The following is a 19529-nucleotide window of genomic DNA, read 5'->3' on the forward strand; positions in this document are numbered from 1 at the left end:
AGTTATATAGTAAAAATCATCCTACTACAAAAACCCTCACTTTTATGAAGACATTATATTACCAAGTAGTCATTTTTTTCTAGGCAAAATAAATCTTTCTCTTTAATAATTATTTTCTAGGATTTTAATCATTTTTACTCTTTTTCAAACTACTTTGGAAATCTACCGGAAGCCAAATCTGTAAGTTTTTAAAACCATATGAATATGGACTTCTCTTGGGGCACCTGGGTAGCTCAGTCTGTTAAGTGTTTGACTTCAGCTTAGGTCATGATCTCAGGGTCCTGGGATAGAGCCCTTTGTCAGGCTCCCTGCACAGCAAGGAGTCTGCTTCTCCCTCTCCCTCAGCCTCTCCCCCTGCTCATGCTCTCTTTCTCTGTCTTTATCTCAAATGAATAGATTAATTAAATTAAAGAATATGTAGACTTCTCTCAATTTATGTTAAGAAAAGGGATGAGAGAAGTGCACTTTTTAGGGACTCCTCAGTACCCAATGGCTCTAACAAAACTCTGAGTAGTATTAAGTTTTTTATATAAAATGTTTTGGGGTGCACCTAGGTGGCTCAGTTGATTAAGCATCTGCCTTCAACTCAGGTCATGATCCCAGGGTCCTGGGATGGAGCCCTGAGTGGGGCTCTCTGCTCAGTGGGGAGCCTGCATCCCTCTCTTCCTCTTACCCCCTCCCCTCCCACTACTTGTGCTCTCTCTCTTTCTCTCTCAAATAAATAAATAAAATCCTCAAAACAAAGATATTTTGGTATTTTTTTATTTGACTAAAATGCGTAGATGCTTTTAGTTCTCTTTGGAGTCTATCTGCATCCATCCATCCATCCTTCAACTGATTTTTCCATCCATCTCTTTATCTACTTACCTACCTGTATATGGCCACAAGTAAGAATGGAAATGGTTACCTTTAGTAGTTAAGTAAGCTAATTTCCTCTCCCCATTTTTCTTCCTCATCCTTCTTTAGGTTCTTTCTTTCACTTACCCATTTAACAACTATTTATCTAAGGAGTCTCTATTTTATATCAGATACCGTGGTAGGCACTAAAGGAATAAAGAAGTATAAGTCATTTCAGATGTCAAGATTCACCATTTTACAGAAAAGGGAAATGAAAGCTGTAGCCAAAAGTTGGTCTAAGGTTTTATAATTAATTAAGGTAGAACAGGGATTTGAACATTAGTCTATAGGATGTGGAAGCCTGTGTTTTTCTATTCCACTGCTTCCCTTTCTAAGCATCAGATAATCACAGGTAATCAGCCATAGATAAACATGACATATAAGATATAGTTGGAACATCACTTTGGCTTCCTTCACATCCTAGTTCTTGGATGTGAACTCTGACAGATTATATGACTTTTGTGAGTCACTCTTAAATAAAGTACAGTGGTCACTTTAAATCACAACCAAAATCTCAATTTAGAAATCAGAATGCCAAATGGATTATATGAATCAACATGGTCTTCCCCCCCATTGCCTGCTCTGTGTCCTTTTGCTCCTGTCCCTCTCTATTCTCCAGCACATAACTGTCGGCATTCTTCAGTCTTGCCTCTGGATGCTTTTATAGGTTTCATGAAGTCTTCTCTTCTGGGCCCTTTGAACTATGAGTGCCTGTGTTCATGTAGCAAGTATTTCTTTCTCCCAGAAGCATAATATTAAATAGCAGATAAAGCCCTCCATCGCAAGTTGAAAGAAAGAGACCATGGGAGAAAGAAAAACAAGTCCATATTTTCACATCTTCAATAGTAGTTGTTTCCTGCTTTTCGAACAAGGGGCTCTGCATTTTTATTTTTCACTAGTTCCCAGAGATTAAGGACCTTGCCTTGTGTTGAGGCTAGTTAGGAAGGCCAGGGGCAGAAGCTGCGAGGACATTGATAGGTAGGGTGTGAAATTGGGCCCAGGATGGTAGTGACTTGGACCATGATGGAAGCAGCAAAATTGATGAGAATAGGATTTTCTTGCCTCTCCATGTCTACAGATAGGACAATTCAGATAATTCTTAATTAAAAAAAAAAAAAGTTAAAGAAAAAGTATGTATAAGTTGGATTGGACAGGCATAGCAAATTTAATGTAAAAACACTTCCTAAAACACTTCCCTGCAAAATCACAGTAGAAATTTCACTTAGGGGATCCCTGGGTGGCGCAGTGGTTTAGCGCCTGCCTTTGGCCCAGGGCGCGATCCTGGAGACCCGGGATCGAATCCCACGTCGGGCTCCCAGTGCATGGAGCCTGCTTCTCCCTCTGCCTATGTCTCTGCCTCTCTCTCTCTCTCTCTCTGTGACTATCATAAATAAATTTAAAAAATTAAAAAAAAAAGAAATTTCACTTAGTAGGTGCTTTTTATTAAGCAAATCCTTAATGCTGTGCTTAGTTAATGGTTGGTAGTGATATTTCTTTGTAATGGATGGTAAATTCATATAAAATATGTAAATAGATTGAACCCACCTGTGAATAACTTTCCTAAGTGCAATATGAACTCCCCTGAATTAAATATTATGTATGCACTTTATTTATTTATTTATTTTTTAAAGATTTTATTTATTTTATTGATGAGACATAGAGAGAGAGGCAGAGACTCAGGCAGAGGTAGAAGCAGGCTCCATGCAGGGAGCCCGATGTAGGACTCAATCCCCCAACTCCAGGATCACGTCCTGGGTGGAAGGCAGGTGCTCAACTGCTGAGCCACCCAGGAGTCCCTATGTATGCACTCAAAAAATAAGAAAAAAAATCCATCATAAAGGAGACCTAAAAACATTTGTGGATTTTAGGAAAGCTCATTATTTGGCTGGAAAAGAACCAAACTGCCACCATCCCACATCCACTGTTGTGATTCTAAACGTCATTAAGTCTTTTAAAAAGCTGGAATGAAATACACTGGATTTCTTTTTCTCATTCCTGATAAGTCACGATCCATCCCAAACCCGTTTGGGGCATTGGTTCAGGCGCTCCTCACCTGGACGCTTCCCATGGGATTCTTTCTCTTGGGCAGCAAGTCAGTTATTACTATCGGGAGATAACTGCTGTTGAAGAAGGGGGAACGTGCTGAAGAGGTAGTGAGAGGAAGCGGGGGGTTAAGCAGAGACTGCCCCCACGTACAGTAATTGTGTACCTGCATTTGGGCTGGATCAAGGATTGCAGCCGCGGTAATTAGCAGTGCATTTTTGTATTATGACATAGAGGCCTGGGACTTCCTTTTTTTTTGTTTGTTTGTTTGTTCCTTCCTTTTCTTCCCTGAGACTTGTCCTAAGGAGAAAGGCAGGGGGAAAATGAAGAGAGAATTAGATTAAAGCTGCCTTGCACTGCCGAATGCTGAGCCTACATGAGCTGCTGGATCAAGGGCCAGCCCTGGAAAAGCTTTACTACAGTTGCTAAAAGTAAGCACGGCATCAGAATTTTGTCCTTCTCCAATGCTATCTGCTTTTAGTAAGGGTCACTGGGGGTGGGGGGGCCTCCCTGAAAAATCAAGGATAAAGAATAAATAACTGTAAGCCTTACTGGCTCAAACAAATTATTTTCCGGTTGGCAGACAGAGTGCTAAGTGAGAGGCAGTGAGCTTGAACCTGAGAGTCTTGATTGGTGATCAGTGCCTGCCCTTCTCCGTGTCTGAGAAACTTCCAACCAAGAAACACATTATTAAGGTTGAGTAATGCTCCTTGAGCACACAGAAAGGCACATAGAAAAGACATTCAAACATCAAGGAAAAAAAAACACCATGCAGCTGTCCAAATTTTTGTGTGTTCTTGGTGTAGGAGTTAGAAGATGTATCTTGGATAAGTTTATTACTTTTAATATGGAGGAAATACTTCATACAACTCAGTCATTGAATCATGAGTTTCTTCTCATTAGTGGCATAAAACTTGATATGTCTTTTGTTCACCACACACTTTTAAAATTTGGCAAATTCTAGACGGGCAACCTCAAACAAGCTTTTTTCCTTTTTTCACTTGGATTTCTTTTACTACACTTGTCATGCAAATGTTTTATTGAAATGCTGCATGTTCTATGGTGGCTTTATATGTTCCAAGCAACTATTATCCTTAAATATATGAAATTCCAGGACAGGAACAAACCAGCCCTTCAAACTGAATTTCCATTTGTGGATGGCAACTCATATAAACAAAATGTCTGATCCTTGTGCTGTTGGCAGCCACAGCCAACCTGTCAAAAAAGTACTGTGACTATTTCTCATTTTCTAGGGGGAGTGCTGAAAACTTACAATCTCTTTGGGAATCTCTGTTTTCTTCATGAAACTGTACAGGAAGCCATTTAATGTAGCTTTAATTATAAGCTATTTTGAATGTTGAAAATTCCTTCCTAGCATGTAAAACCAGAGGAGACTTTGAAAAATATCTCTGGTTGCTGTAAACAATGGTAATCAATTTTACTGAAATTTTGTGGAGCTAAAAATGGCACATAAAACTGAAGTATTTCTAATAGAATAATAACATCAATAATACCAAGAAGAACATCACTTACTTTTTTGAGTGTTTACTATGTGCTGGGCTCTATTCTACGTACTTTACATGTATTAAAGTTACATTTAACTTCCTCTCCACAGTTTTGTGAAGAAAATGATACTGTTTTATTATCCTCATTATGAATCATTAGAAAGGTTAAGAAATTGGTCCAAAGTTAAGAAATTGGTCCTAGGTCATATTGCTAGTCTCTTAGCCCCTTTGGGCTGCTGTAACAAAATACCATGAACTTGGTAGCTTAGAAACAACAGAAATTTCCTTCTCACAGTAGTAGAGGCCAGGGAGTCCAAGGTCAAGTCACTGGCAGATTCAGTGTCAGAAGAGGACTGGTTTCCTGGTTCATCTACAGCCATCTTCATGCTCTTAGCTCACATAGTTGAAGAGGTGGGGGAAGTCTCTGAGATTTTTTTTTATTTTTTTAAAATATTTTTTAAAATTTTTATTTATTTATGATAGTCACACGGAGAGAGAGAGAGAGGCAGAGACACAGGCAGAGGGAGAAGCAGGCTCCATGCACCGGGAGCCCAATGTGGGATTCGATCCCAGGTCTCCAGGATCGCGCCCTGGGCCAAAGGCTGGCGCCAAACCGCTGTGCCACCCAGGGATCCCTGATATTTTTTTTATAAGGGTACTAATAAAGCAACTCCCAGAGGCCTCCCAAAGACTTCTAATCCTAATACCATCATATTGTGAATTAGGTGGCAGTGTCTGAATTTTGGAGGGACACAAACATTCAGTCTATAGCAGCTAGTATGCACAGCTCACACATGGAGCCCAGATCCACATACTTAAGCATTAGGCAACATGTTGTTAGATGTGTCATTCCAAATGATTAATTTCCTTATTTTCTAAAGTTTAAGAATTCTGAAAATGTGAGTTATCAACATTATTTCTTTTTATATGTGATTGTAATCAGAATTTCAAACTCATTGTAATAAGATCCCCTTCCCCAAGTGTTTAACAAGTGCCCTTCTGCATAGTAAGGAAATAGGTCTCTTCTATTAACACTTTAAAAATGGCCAAGAGTGGACAGTTAGCTACACAATATCAAAATTATGGACCATTTTTTCAGATAAACTCATTTTTGTTATCATCTTCCATCTACAGAAGATATGATATCTGTATATGTGAATTTACATATATCTTTCCATAATCTATCTGTAGTTTACATATGATACAGGAAACAGGGGATTGCAATTCAAGAGAGATAGGAGGGCTGAGAGCTGTGAACTCTGTTTAGAGAACATTTGGTCTGGATCAGATCGGGTCATTGAGGTGCAAGGAGAGTTTTCTTTAAGGAGATGGATATGTGGATCCCTGGGTGGCTCAGCAGTTTAGTCCCTGCCTTCGGCCCAGGGTGTGATCCTGGAGTCCTGGGATTGAGTCCCACATCAGGCTCCCTGCATGGAGCCTGCTTCTCCCTCTGCCTGTGTCTCTGCCTCTCTGTCTCTCTCTGTCTCATGAATAAATAAATAAAATCTTAAAAAAAAAAGACTGAGGCTGTTTCTATAATAATAAAAAAAGAAGATGGATATGTAATGCTATTAAACATCTTGACCATTGACAGAAAGTTTGAATTTTAACTAATAAGGAGTATTAGAAAAGTACCAAAAAACTAGGTATATTGAACAATAAGACAATCACGAACTCCAGGGAAGATAGAATATTGTGCAGAAAATTCAAAGAGATCATTGTGTGCCAATGTTTCAGCTGTGAAAATAGTTTTATAAAGTCATGATATACCCAGCATAGTTTTCTAGCCAACACGTATGGTATAAAATATTGGGATGATGGAGCATAGCTAGTATACATCTGTGGTTTATTAGGTGGGAAGGAGATATTGGTGCTAAAAAAAAAAAGTGCAAATCATAAACTCCCAAGTGGGAAATCAGTAGATAATGCCCACAGTTGAAAAACCATAGTAAGAAGAGAATATTTATTATTTAGAGATAGGAAGGCATTTCCCCAAATAATCAACTAAAAGAGTTGAGAAGGTTCCCCTGAGATGAAAAAAAATTGAGAAGGGAGAGCAAGAGGCTGCTGTTTTTGTTTTGTTTTGTCTTCATAGCACTAGTTGTCACTTTATGTGTATGCACAACTATTCAAAAAATTAAATAATATTAATTTAAATCATATTGAGATCTGCGTGATCTAGCAAAACTTTTGTATTTAATTTTCCATGCTGTTTTGGCTCTTATTGATGCCTAACAAATGATCTATGTCAGTCTTCAGAAATATTTATACCATAGAGAAAATATTTGGAAAAATATGCACATAAATGTTACTGTATTTGGAATATGTGCAAGTAGGAGTTCACTGGACCTGGTCTTCTTTCCTCAGAATCACGGAGCTTTAGAGCAGGAAGTGACCTTTATCTAATTACTTCTTTTAATTGATAAGCAATGTGAAACTTGGCTTAAGCAATGTGGTCAAATGAAGCACTTCCTTCAATTGTGTAAGAACAAATATATTTTATTGACAAATAAATATTTAAATAATATAATAGTTCTGAGACAAAATATGCAATAAAATATAGATTGAAATTTGTGTTTATAGTATCAAAAAATAGAAAAAATAATGTTTTCCTTACCTAATGTTTCTAATTTGTTGCCTTTTGCAACAAATCTGATTTTTAAAAATAATTTTTATGCTTGAATCCAAATGATTAAATAAGGGAGAAAGTTTCAGGTTATTTTGAAGCACTGTTTAAGGAAAAAAATGTGGTAATGGGTAGTCTTAATTCTCAATAAATGAAAGTCAACCTAATCTAATCATCACAATACTCTGTTTTGGCACATCAGAGGCATTTTGATTAGATGAATTTAATATATGGATCTAGTGGAAATCGTCTTAATGAGAATCTGAAATATTAGCTCTCTCTCTTTGGTCTGTTTGTTTCTCATTAACATATATTTCGACATCAGTGTTTCTTATGTTTCCTGTATTTAACTAATGGTCCATTATAGATATACATTAAAATATAGATGGTAAAGAATAACTTAGAACTGTGTGATGTTCAAAACCAGCACAGTGGCTGGTGGTGTTCAGCTGAATGATAAACTGAGTGACTAAATCACTAACATACGCATCTGGTCTTCCAATGTCTGCACACGCACAGTCTCTCAACACTTTGCATTTTGAAGGCATAGGACATTTAGATGGTTGTTTTATTTAGTAAAAAAATAACAAAATAGATGCCCTAACTACCTGTATGGTGTGAAGCCTATGGAAACATGTCTATCAACAGCTGTAGGTTGTTGAATCAACAGTTCTGTACTATGCTCTAGATCTTTAAGTGAATGTGAGTGTGTGTGTGTGTACACTTGCCTGTGTGAATGTTTTCAACACTGTTGAGATTATACTCTGCTTTTTCTCAGTTGTATCATTAGCATTTTCCAATCATAAATATTCTTTGACAACATGTTATTTCCTATAAAATATTTCAGTGTGTGAATGTCTCCTGCTTGTATTCTTCTTAGGAATTGATCATAAGGGCAGAAACAGACTCAAGCTAGGTTGGGAAAGGGGATTTTGGTTTGGGATACATGGAAATCTCATGGAGTACTATTCAGAATGTCCGGCTGAGGGTAAAGCTTATTTCATTTCTCTTTTGTTTCTGTACTCTTTCGTTCTCTTTCTGGATATAGCCCCTGGTTTGAGATTCTGATTGGGCATCTCCTTCAGACTCCTTCTGTGTGCAGAACGAGATCTTTTGCAAGGCCCCTAGTATCTTCTACCTTCCCCATAGCCTTGCCTTTCATGTGATTTGGGCTGCCAGAGAGTCAATTCTCTTCTCAGCCCTGTGCTAACTTTACCACTACAGATCTTACTAGTTACATTCTGTGTGTGTGTGTGTGTGTGTGTGTGTGTGTGTGAGAGAGAGAGAGAGAGAGAGAGAGAGAGAGAGAAAGAGAGAGAGAGAGAGAAGGTTTGAGGGTGGGTTGGAAGAGAGAGAGGAAAAAAAAACCCATCATATTCTGGAGAATGATTCTGCTTAGAGGTTGAGAGCCAGGGATTGGGTGCTTTAAAATCACTCCTGGGGGCACCTGAGTGGCTTAGTTAGTTAAGCATTTGCTTTCAGTTCAGGTCATGACCCCACGGTCCTGGAACTGAGCCCCTCATCAGTTTCTCTGTTCAACAGGGAGTCTGCTTCTCCCTCTCCGTCTCCCTCTGCTCCTCCCCCATACTCATGTGCTCTCTCTCTCAAATAAAGAAAGAAAATCTTAGAAAAAATAATCTCTCCTGGTTGAATTGTCTGTGGGGATGAGTAGGCATGGGGGTCTAGATTATGCAGCCCATTTTCTGCTGAGTTTGATCTCTCAAAAATAGTTTCTCTGAAAATGAGTTATGGGCAGAGCAGGCCAACTGACTGGCTTAATAGCTGTATAGCCCTCCTTCTTCCTTACTCTTTACCTGTGAACAGCACACATCTGTCCCCTTTTGTTTCAGTAGTTTCCTTTCTGTTCCCATTAAGCTACCATTTCCCAGGATGAGTTGATGTTTGCCTCCAGTGAAGGAGATGAGATTTTGCAGCTTTTCATAGATATCACTTGAATGAACTGAGTTAAAATGGACTATTTTAACTTTAGAGTTCATTTTGAACTCTAAATTTGATGCTATGTCCGAGCAAATTTCTGATGTTTTTCCTCCCTTGTCATATGACTCTTATTCATCAATTAAAATCACATTATTTAATTTACTAGAGCTTCTCTTTTGTTTAGCAGCCCTAATTTTACTTTCAGCTATAATTCAACACTCATTAATTTTAAATTAAATTTAAAGAAAATCAAGCTGTTTCCACAAGCACTTTAAAACAAACAACAAAGCAAAAACAGATTTTATCAACTTCCCAAGGTCCACATCAATAATAAATATTTGAGGCCATAGGTGCACATGCAGTTAGAAGCAGGGACTCTTCCTAGGTAGGAAGAAGAATAGATATGAGACTGGAAAGAAAAGAGAACTGTGGTAAAGGAAGTTAAAGAGAATTGATAAAGAACCACGGTGGCATAGTAGGAAGTGATGAGGAACTTCCAAGGTGGAAGACAAAAGAAATCAATAGAAAGATCAAATGGAGTCAAGACAGAAAAAAGATCATTGGCAAAATATGGTGAAGCTAGTGTGTCCATATTTTAATGGTTTGCAATGAAAATTGGTAGTATCTTTCATAAGGCTATCTGACAATACATTTCAAGAGCAACAAATAGATTCATATCCTTTGGCTCAATATTTCTACTCCCAGAAACTTATTTTAAAGATAGAATTTAAAAAAAAAGGAAAATGTTAAATTGATGAAGATATTCTTCCTCAATTTTTTTAAATGGTGAGAAAATGAAAACTCCTATGAGTCTAATTATAGGAAAATAGTCTAATTGTAGCACATCAACAATGGACATTCTTCTATATAAAAGATATAAAAAGTTACAGTGATAGCATAGCAACTTTGGATACCAGTGTATAAAAATTCACCATTAATTTTGACTGTATGAAAACATGTATAAGGATGAAAAGTAAATAGAAAAAAATGGAAACCATAATTCTTAATATGATGAGATTCTGGGTGATTTCCACTATAGAAAAGGTTATTTGATTTGGCAATTATGGGAAATTGTTAAAATTTGAGACTGTAATTTTTACACATTATGGGGGCAAAAAGCAAAGCTTAAAGAAGCAACTTGTGAATGGATGGAGAAGAAGTAGAAACTTTGGGAAAATGCCATTTGTAGTAGAAATATGACTATGAAAGGAAAGAATTGGCATTCTCTCTCTCTTTTTTTAAAGATTTTATTCATTTATTCATGAGAGAGACAGAGAGAAAGAGAGAGAGGCAGAGACACAGGCAGAGGGAGAAGCAGACTCCGTGCAGGGAGCCTGATGCGGCACTTGATTCCGGGATTCCAGGATCACGCCCCAGGCCAAAGGCAGGTGCCAAACAGCTGAGACACCCAGGGATTCCCCCAAGAAGTGGCATTCTGACAGAAGGTTGGTTATAATAAGGATGAGAGGCCGACTAAATAGCTGACTTGGTAAACAAAGCAGATATACTTCTTGCTTTCATTTGGCATATAGTACAGTATGTGAGATGAGGCTTATGCAAATGAACACAAATTTGCAAACTGGCTTAAGGGTTATGTAGGAAATATACAGAATGTTGAAAGAAAAATTGGCAGTGGTGGCCAAGGAGGACCTCTCTGTGGCAGGATGTATAAGCTGAGACATAAAGCAGAAGTAGAAGTTTATTAAGTCAATAGAAGAGGAAGGGGTTGAAAAGAGTGCCCTAGGAAGAAGAGCCAGCAGGTGCAAAGACCTGGGAATAAAAGAATTTGATGTGTTGTAAAACTGAAAGAAGGCCAGAGTAGTTGGAATGTTATGAATGAGAAGAGGGGTATCAGATGAGGGCATACTCAGAGATGGAACCAGATCATATTGAAGTTTATAGGTTATGGCAAAGATTGGGTTTGTTCAAACAGCGATGCTAAGGCACTGATGGGATTAACTAGAGTATGACATGATAAGGTTTGTGATTTTAGCATCCTTACTCTCACAGGTAGCAATGTTGAGTATGGGATGGATAGGAGAAAAGCAGAAACCACTATACCTATGCTCAGGCTATCAAAATGGCCCAGTTGAGGTTGAGGATGAGGATGGTATCACTAGAGATGATATTTAAAATAAATGTTGCTTCTCAGTAGCCAGGTTTTGAAACCAAAGTCTTAGCACAAAGAGTTCTTTTGCTATGCTCTTCCCGCTCCTCTCTAGAACTTTGCTTTATGAAACTAGTGCCATAATGACTCTCTTTAATTTATTAGTTTAATTGTTATTGACAACTTGCAGAATGCAAATCATAATGTACATCATAATGTACAAATCATCCTTTAGGTTATTCTCCAGAATAACAATTACCTAAATATTCCATTGCATAGATTTGTCCTCCTCAAACTTTCGTTTTTAATTAGGAAGAAAATCCTATTGGTTTAATCTGAATATTTGTAGTTCATTGCCCTTGGGATTTCTAAATGTTAAGGTCAGGAGTTGAGCTCTTCAGTGTGGTAGCCACTAGCTACATGTAACTATTTGAATACAAACTAGTTAATATTGAAAAAAATTTGAAAATTGGTTTCTCTGTTGTACTAGTCAAGTCTCAAGCACCCAATAGCCACATGTAGCTAAGGCTATGGAGTGTATGGTATAGATATAGAACATTTCCAGTATCCATAACGTTTTATGAGACAGTATTGATCTGGAGATTCTTTGTTTCCTTGCACATACAAGCTTGCTCTGGTCTTAATTAACTACGGTGATTGGTCTAGATTCTTGACGAATATTCTTTGGAAAGTTTTTGGTATATTCATAACAGTGGCGGTCTATTTTTCATGACTATGGCCCATTATTTGTATACAAATATTTCACTTAAGTCATGTTTACTTAAGCCATTAGATAATTTAATAATACAATAATCATTATATTTTCGATTAGAACTTTGAAAGCAAAGAAAGCTCTAGTATTAAAAATAATAATTAAAACAACAATAAGCACTTACTGCCAGGTACAGTTCTGACTATTTTACATGTATTAACTATTTAATTCCCAGACCAACCCTACCTATAACTCGATAAGAATTCTTTTTTTTTTCAGATGAGAAACCCAAAGGACAAATATTCTCTCTTAAAAAGATTTTGACTTGCAAATTCTGAATCTCAAATTATTTTGAAAAATTGCTCTTTGATCCTCAGTTTTCTTTTCTCTATCAGATTAGTATGTTCCTAATCTTACATGGCAGACATATAAGCCTTTTTATTTGCCTTTTTAAGGCCAAGTCACAGTAACAAGGAATTCCCAAGTATTAAGGACTTACAGCAGAGGTTCACATCGTGTTCCCTTTACATGTGGACTCTCGTATCTTCCCATTCTGGAGTCTAGGTGAAAGGAGCTGCTCCTACCTGGGGCAACATTTTCCCAGCAGAGGGAGAGAGAGCTAGCAGAAACATACGATGCTTCCTAAAGCTTCTATTTAGAACTGGCATACTATCACACTGTTCACAGTTTACTGGCTTAGAGCAAGTCATGTGGCCAACCTTGATGTCAGTGGAACAGGAAAATGTACCTTCTCTTGCAAGAAAACACCTTAGGGCACATGGCAGTAGACTGGGGTGTATAACAGTAGACAAGGGGAGTTATGCTTGGGACCAACATTACAATCTAACACAGCGTGGACTAAATATAATAATATAGAAAGACTTAACTCCATGCTTGGCATCTCGTTCACCACAGTTACAGTTATGACTTCCTTTTTCCTTCCCCTAATGCCTTCGTGTAAATCTTAGAGCTTACAAAATACTGATTATAGAACAGACCACTGATAATTATTCTTTCCTCTTGTTCCAGAGGAAGTTTAGTCATTACTTTGTATCATTAAACATATATTAAAAAATTTTTGGAGTTACATAAGGAAGATTTTTAAAAAATCAGATTTCAGATTGTTTTTGCAGTTGTTTTCACTGACCTGGTGTTATGTAGTTAAGAAGTTTATCTTATGGAAAATTATATTCTATACAGATGGTGAACCAGAGTTAAGTTGGTCAGATATGCATGTGAAGGGGAGAAATATCTAGTTATTTAGGAAACAAGATTTTCTGTTTTTTTTTTCTCTTACCAAAATGAAAGAACGGAATGAATGGATGGAGGGAGGGAGAAAGGGAGAAAGGGAAAGAAGAAGGAAGAAGAGAGAGAGAGAAAACTAAGATTAGATATCTAAAGATATAACATGTATTTATGTAATGGGTATGAAATTAGAAAATAAATAATAAAACAGAATAGCAAGAAAACTATTTGGATGAGTTTCATGTCCTATAAAAAGGTTTGTTTTAAAAATTTTCTTTGTTATGGTTGCTTTAAATGAGGTTTTGTTGCTGGGGCTTCAAAGAATGGTTTCACATACAGGTATGCTAGTTTTTATTTTGCATATTCCATAATAATGTGGTTCATATCAATATAAACATCATGTGGTTCTCAAAGTCAATAGTTAATTTCTTCATACTGACTTGTAATTTCAGAAAAAAAACGTACATCAAAATTAACGTATGTACAAGGTTTTAGGCCTTGAAATACATGCATAAGCTTAGTACAAAAAAATTATTTTCTGCCACTATCAGTAAGGAAAGAGTTCAATGGAAAAAAAATAGAACTTTCTGAAAAATGAGCATAATATTCATTCCTCTTAAGTAATATGTTTTGTTCAATAAATTCAGATATTTATGTTTGATAATTTTGACTATATTCTGTAAGAGAGATTCTATGAGGACTAGCAAAGCAGTAATCTGTTAGTCTATAGGTAATTACTTCTTTATTCTTTGTTTTAACATGTTTGTCTTATTTCAGGATGATTTTTGTATTTCTGAAATTATGGATGAGTGTGATTATTACTGTCATTAAATGGGTTGCAGGTATATTCCTGGTTAAAAAAATAGAGTGGCAGGTTTCTGCTGTATAGCCTGTTTTTTTAGAGATAAAGATAATTACATATATGTTGCTTTCTGCCAACATAACCTTTTGTAGACTGAGTTCTGTTGTGTCCAGTTACAAACTCTTTCAAAAACAAGCAAGACTCTGTCTATACGAGTATCTTTTGGCTTTAGGAATTTTTAGCACCAGAAAAAAATGGAAGCTTCCACTATTTTCCTTTGGTGAAGACTACTTTGATGACAAGGAATATCTGTAGCCCAAAATAGAAGGAAATAATATGAATAAGAGACTTATTTCCTCTGAAAAAAAGTAAAATAATTATAAGGACTGTTTTATTGCTAGGAAGAAGAACATGGTCATAAGCAGGAAGCAAAGGCCTTCATTGAGTTTTTACTTCTCTGAAAAAAGTTTAAAATGACTTGAGGATTATTGCCTCATCAATTTCTTTAAGCATTCAAGTTAGTAGGAAACTCTTGCCAAGAGTATAAATTTGATGATCATTGTTTTAAAGAAACATTCTTAATTGCAGTGAAATAGAAAATCATAATCCAAAAATTAATTTTCATGGTTATAAATATATGACAGATATTTTCCCTTTGGATGTTGTTACAAACTGAATATTCTGTATTTTAGTCAAATTATTGAGTAGGAACACAGGCTGAGTGAAAGTGAAAAATGGCTAAAAGCTTTCTTATTAATTCATTTGTGTTAAAGAAAATAACTTCAATATTCCAGTTCTTCTCTTCGTACTTTAAAAATAATAGGGGATAATAACTGGGATGATTAACATGAGGTGTTTGGAGGGTTACACATGATAATTCAGAATTTAATAAATGTTAGCAATAATTTATTAGTAGTAAATCGGTTTTGCTTTGTCGTTAGTCATTGTGTTATCTTGAATCAGTCACTTTATCTTTTAGGCCCTCATTTTCTTCATCCGGAAAATATGAGGAAGGTTTGAAGTAGATGATCTCCTATGTTCTGTTAAGCTATAATAATTAAATAATTCTATTTTATGGTGTACCAAAGGTGGATGACTTCCAGAGTCCTGGTGCTTGGTTTAAATGGTATTTCACTTGTTATGTAAATATACTGGCTATTCTTCGAAGAGGTACTATTTAAGTATATCTTTTTCTTCCCTGGAAATGTAATTGGCTGCCATTAATTAATTTTTATAAAGAGCTTTGAAGATGAAAAGTGTTATATAAGTGGTGATTCATCAAGCATGAGAAGTGCAAGTTCAACACTGCTGTAATATACAGTTAGACTTTGAAGATAAGATTAAATTATGATGAGTTTTAATGACACCAAAGAAAAGCACGGATTTCTTTTATCAAGGAAAATGCTGCATAAAATTATTCATATGTTTGAACAGTTTATTAAATACTTTTACAATGACAAAATGCTATGTATGATTTTTGATTCAAAAATTTCTGAAATGAATACTAAATATAGCTGTTATTGAAATACAGGGAACATTGCTCTTGCTCTCTCTATATCTTTATATATATAAATTGTTTTCTATTTATGATGTGTATGTTGGTGATTATGACTAAAATCTTTTGGCTAACTGAGGATGTCAAGATCCCTAGATAGTTCCATTTCAAGGAATAATTTAATTCATGGTGTCTCTAAATCTGTGAAACAATGAAGCCTGCAAGGATATAATGCAGTTATACTAGGTTACATAAAAGGGTTAAGCTATTTAAGCATATACTAAATTTTGATTCTATAATTCATTAATTATGTGTACATTATAAATGTGATTTAACTTTAGCATTTTATTGATCTACATATTATCTATTTTTAGAAGTTTATCCCTAAAACATATTTCTAATAGAAAAGTATATTTTTAATGTGAAACATTACTTACATAATTTGTAAATGCAAGGATGCTTCCTTGGAAGGAGAGAGAAGCCAGGGAAAAGAATATCTATAACATAATATAAATATTCTGTAATGTTTATTCACCTCTACTCTAAGGAGAATGCCTGATAATCATCTTAAAGTACTATGATTTAAATATATGTATATAAAAATATAATCCAAAACATATTTTAATTAAAATTATTTTATCTAAATTATATTATATGTTCACTTTTTCAAAATCAACAGATAGTAGCATGTTCATATGTTCATGTCTATAATCTTCCATTTTGGTACATAAAGGAAAAGTAATTTAGTTTCACATTATAGGTGGTACAAATTTTTGGATGTAAATTTCATACTCATTTCTAATCATTTTTGTGGCTTTACGTAGAAAACTATTCACCAGCTAACCCAAGTGTTTCTTAATTCTAAATGTTTAAGAGGAAATATTGGCAAAACAATTAACATCATCTTACAGTAAAAACACACACAAAATGAGGCTATGATTTGTGTAAATATTTCACCATTTTGTATGGCCAACCTTAATTTCTCATAGCACATATTTTTCCTTCATAGTAATCCCATGTTTGTGTATTTAACAAAGTAAAGCTGAGAGATTTTGAGTCTCATAAACTTCTTAGCAGAATCTCTTGGCATCATAATTTGCCTGTTGACTTTTAGTCCTAATTGGTTCATTTCTTTAAAGATGAAGAAACAGAAATGTTATAACTTGCTAATATTTTGCCTTCCATGTTATTGCTCTTTCTTAAACATTAGAATGTAGTGTTTAAGGATATTTGTTGTAAGCATGTCTCTGAAGATATCTCCCCAAGGCAGTATTTACTTTCAAGTTATGGTGATTATTTTGATGGAAAAGAATTGATACTATAGGATAAATTTTTATAGGTCAGTCAAGGGACCATTCTGTGACAGTAGTATTTGTTTTCCTAAGGCCTTAGCAGGTCTGTGAGAAAAGTCAATGTAAAAAAGGATGGATACACTAAATGTAAAGTATTAATTATCAGTACATAGTAGATTTCAAATTTTTCCCCCATATAATTTGAGAGTCGGAATTTTAAAAAAAGAATAGTTTCTGAAACTTAATTTTCTGAGTATTTTGAAAAGATTTATTTCCATAAAACATTTATAATCTAGGTACAGTAATGTTATTCTCCAGGATTGAGATGCATGATGAAACAAATAAATTTAGTGGAGAGCACTAAGATAACCAGTTAAAAAGTGAAAATTCTGTGAGCCAATTATTCATGATAGATGTAGCCTTAGTCATGGCTCAAATCTCATTGAGTCCTCTTACAAAAACCTCTTCCTTTGATTTTGAGTATTATACAGTAGTCCATTGTTTCAGACACCTTTCTCCAGGCTTGGTCCAATTTTTCTCTTTACCTTATTGCCAAAACTCTTGGAAAGAGGTTATGATGGAGGAGGGAACTGTTTTATGGAAAGAGAAAGAAAATAGAGGAAATTAAATAGAAGAACAGAGTTGTTTGATATATTAGAGAACTCTAAATGTATTTTCATATCTATCTACCTATCTAATCCAACTATCTGTCAATCACACTTCAAAAGCTCATCTTTTAATTCTGCTTCAATTGGAATGATTCTGCCTCCTGTTGATAGATAATGTTCCAGGGCTTGTTGTAGTTACCACTTTCTGCATAGCTGTACACAGAAGAAAAAAGACACGATGTATTATAACCAAGCTCAGTTGCATTGAATATTGTGGATTCTTCTGTTTGATCCTGACTTGGCCCACCAACCATCTCTCTCTCTCCTACTTTCTCATTTTCTAAAAAGATGTACAAAATAAGACATTTTAAGTTTACACATGGAATTGCAGTAATTTTGAAGCATTTAAATTATCTAAAGCTTTCCACTCTAGCCCTTATTTTAAATCTAAAATTATTTTGCTAACATCTGTTTAAATATTGAAACAGATGACATCAACGTGTCCCTGATGTTCATTAGTGCAAGTTTTCTCAGATACTGAGTAGTCACTTAAACTGTGTAGTAGATGTTTTCCTAAGGGGTATTCAAAGTTCAATATTCAAAGTATCCATGAAGGAAGGTATTTTCATTAAATTATTGGATATATTGGAATAAAAACAGGTAATATTACTAGGAAATAATTAAATCCTGATGATGTTATATAAATTCCTTAGCTGATCAAATATTTCTTTTACTTCTTAAAATAAGTATATCATCAGCAGGGTTAAAAGCTAGTGATTTATTAGTTTAACTTAACAGATATTTATTGCAATCATTTTTCATCTGATGGATTTTATCTTTAAATCAGGAGTAACATCCCTCTGAAAGTTCTCCTAAATCCAAATTTCTTTAATCAGCTTGAGTAATCCTCTACTTTTTAAATTTATTTCAAAAAAATATCAATATTCACCTGAGGTTTGATGTGTTGATTAACAAAAGAAGAAAGCTACCATTTTTTTCTTATGTAAATTGTATTTTTCTTCCCTTTGCTTGTACCAAATTTCAGATAGAAATGTAAAGTATTCTCTAAAAAATTTATCATAATTGCTGATTTCAGTTGTCACTGAATTGTCTCTCAGTTTCTCACTGCTTGTGTCAATGATTCTGAGACACACAAATTTTAATAACCTTTTAGCATAGCCTGTATTACTTTAAAAGAATGTACAAAACTTAACAGTTCTGATGTACCAGAACAAGACTCCCACCTTTATGATGCATACTTTCCTCTGTTAATAAAGGATAAATAATTACTTTCTAAAGTTGATCCTCAGCTAGAAACACAGAAAGAAGTATACTTAATAACAAGATCTATTTTTGTACAATTTAATAAAGAAGTAGTTCAAACAAGGCTGTTTGCAAGTTTTTCAGAGAAACACTTTTACTTTATAATGTCATGTTTATTTTTAAGTTTTGAAATTTATTTGAAAATATTTTATTTTTATGTCTTTCAATGGATCCTATTTCAAACTTATACATACATAATTAAAAACTATTTGAAATGGTTTTGTGGTATAGATAGTAAATTTATCTTTTCAAAATACCAATTTTAAATACAGTTAGAGGGTACTGTGTATTTGAGACTCATTTTTTTATCATGAAGTTAAATAATTAAATAAATTTTTTTATATTTTTAGAGCTGTTCTTTCTCAAATATTTTTTGCCAATATGCCAAAGAATAAGTAATTTCTTTACCAAAATTACTGTAAGCAGTTATGAGCTGCCACTCAGAATACCAAGACTTTACAGGCTCTGGCAGCAGAGCATGGAGATAAGAGATTGTAGGTCCTACGAATTTTTCTCTCCCCTTGGGAAAATGTACCTACTTCATGAAATTCAGCAGATTCCCAGGAATAAAGCTCTGAGGAGAACTCAGGACATTCAGAATTAATTGTAAACATTCTAGAATGGTGTATTGTATAAAGCAATCATTGCAAATTCATACTAAAACAAACAGTAAAACCAAAACAAACCAAAATAGTCTGTGTCCCTGATATATATATATTATATATATATAAATAATATATATATGTAAGTATATATATGTGTATGTATATATTTTTATATGTATATATATATATATTTTAATGAGCACTAAATCGTTTATTTTTATCTCACGTGCAATCTAACCAGACTAGTTACTCATGTCTTGAAAAAGTAAATCCTTGTGTGGCCATCAGAGCATTGATCAAATTTTTTTTATCCCATGGTGTCCTAATTTAA

General features: G+C 34.8%; 1 long non-coding RNA gene across 1 annotated transcript; it reads right to left on the reverse strand.

Annotated features, from left to right (window-relative positions):
- Nucleotides 1-16907: 16907 nt before the first annotated feature.
- Nucleotides 16908-19198, reverse strand: LOC140623631 (uncharacterized). The gene is made up of 2 exons (XR_012023186.1): nt 19133-19198; nt 16908-17252 (listed from the first exon to the last, which is right to left on the reverse strand). It is a non-coding gene; the product is annotated as an uncharacterized lncRNA (long non-coding RNA).
- Between the last annotated feature and the right edge of the window lie 331 nt (nt 19199-19529).

Source organism: Canis lupus, chromosome 33 (genome assembly GCF_048164855.1).
Source record: "Canis lupus baileyi chromosome 33, mCanLup2.hap1, whole genome shotgun sequence".
Taxonomy (NCBI): Eukaryota; Metazoa; Chordata; class Mammalia; order Carnivora; family Canidae; genus Canis; species Canis lupus.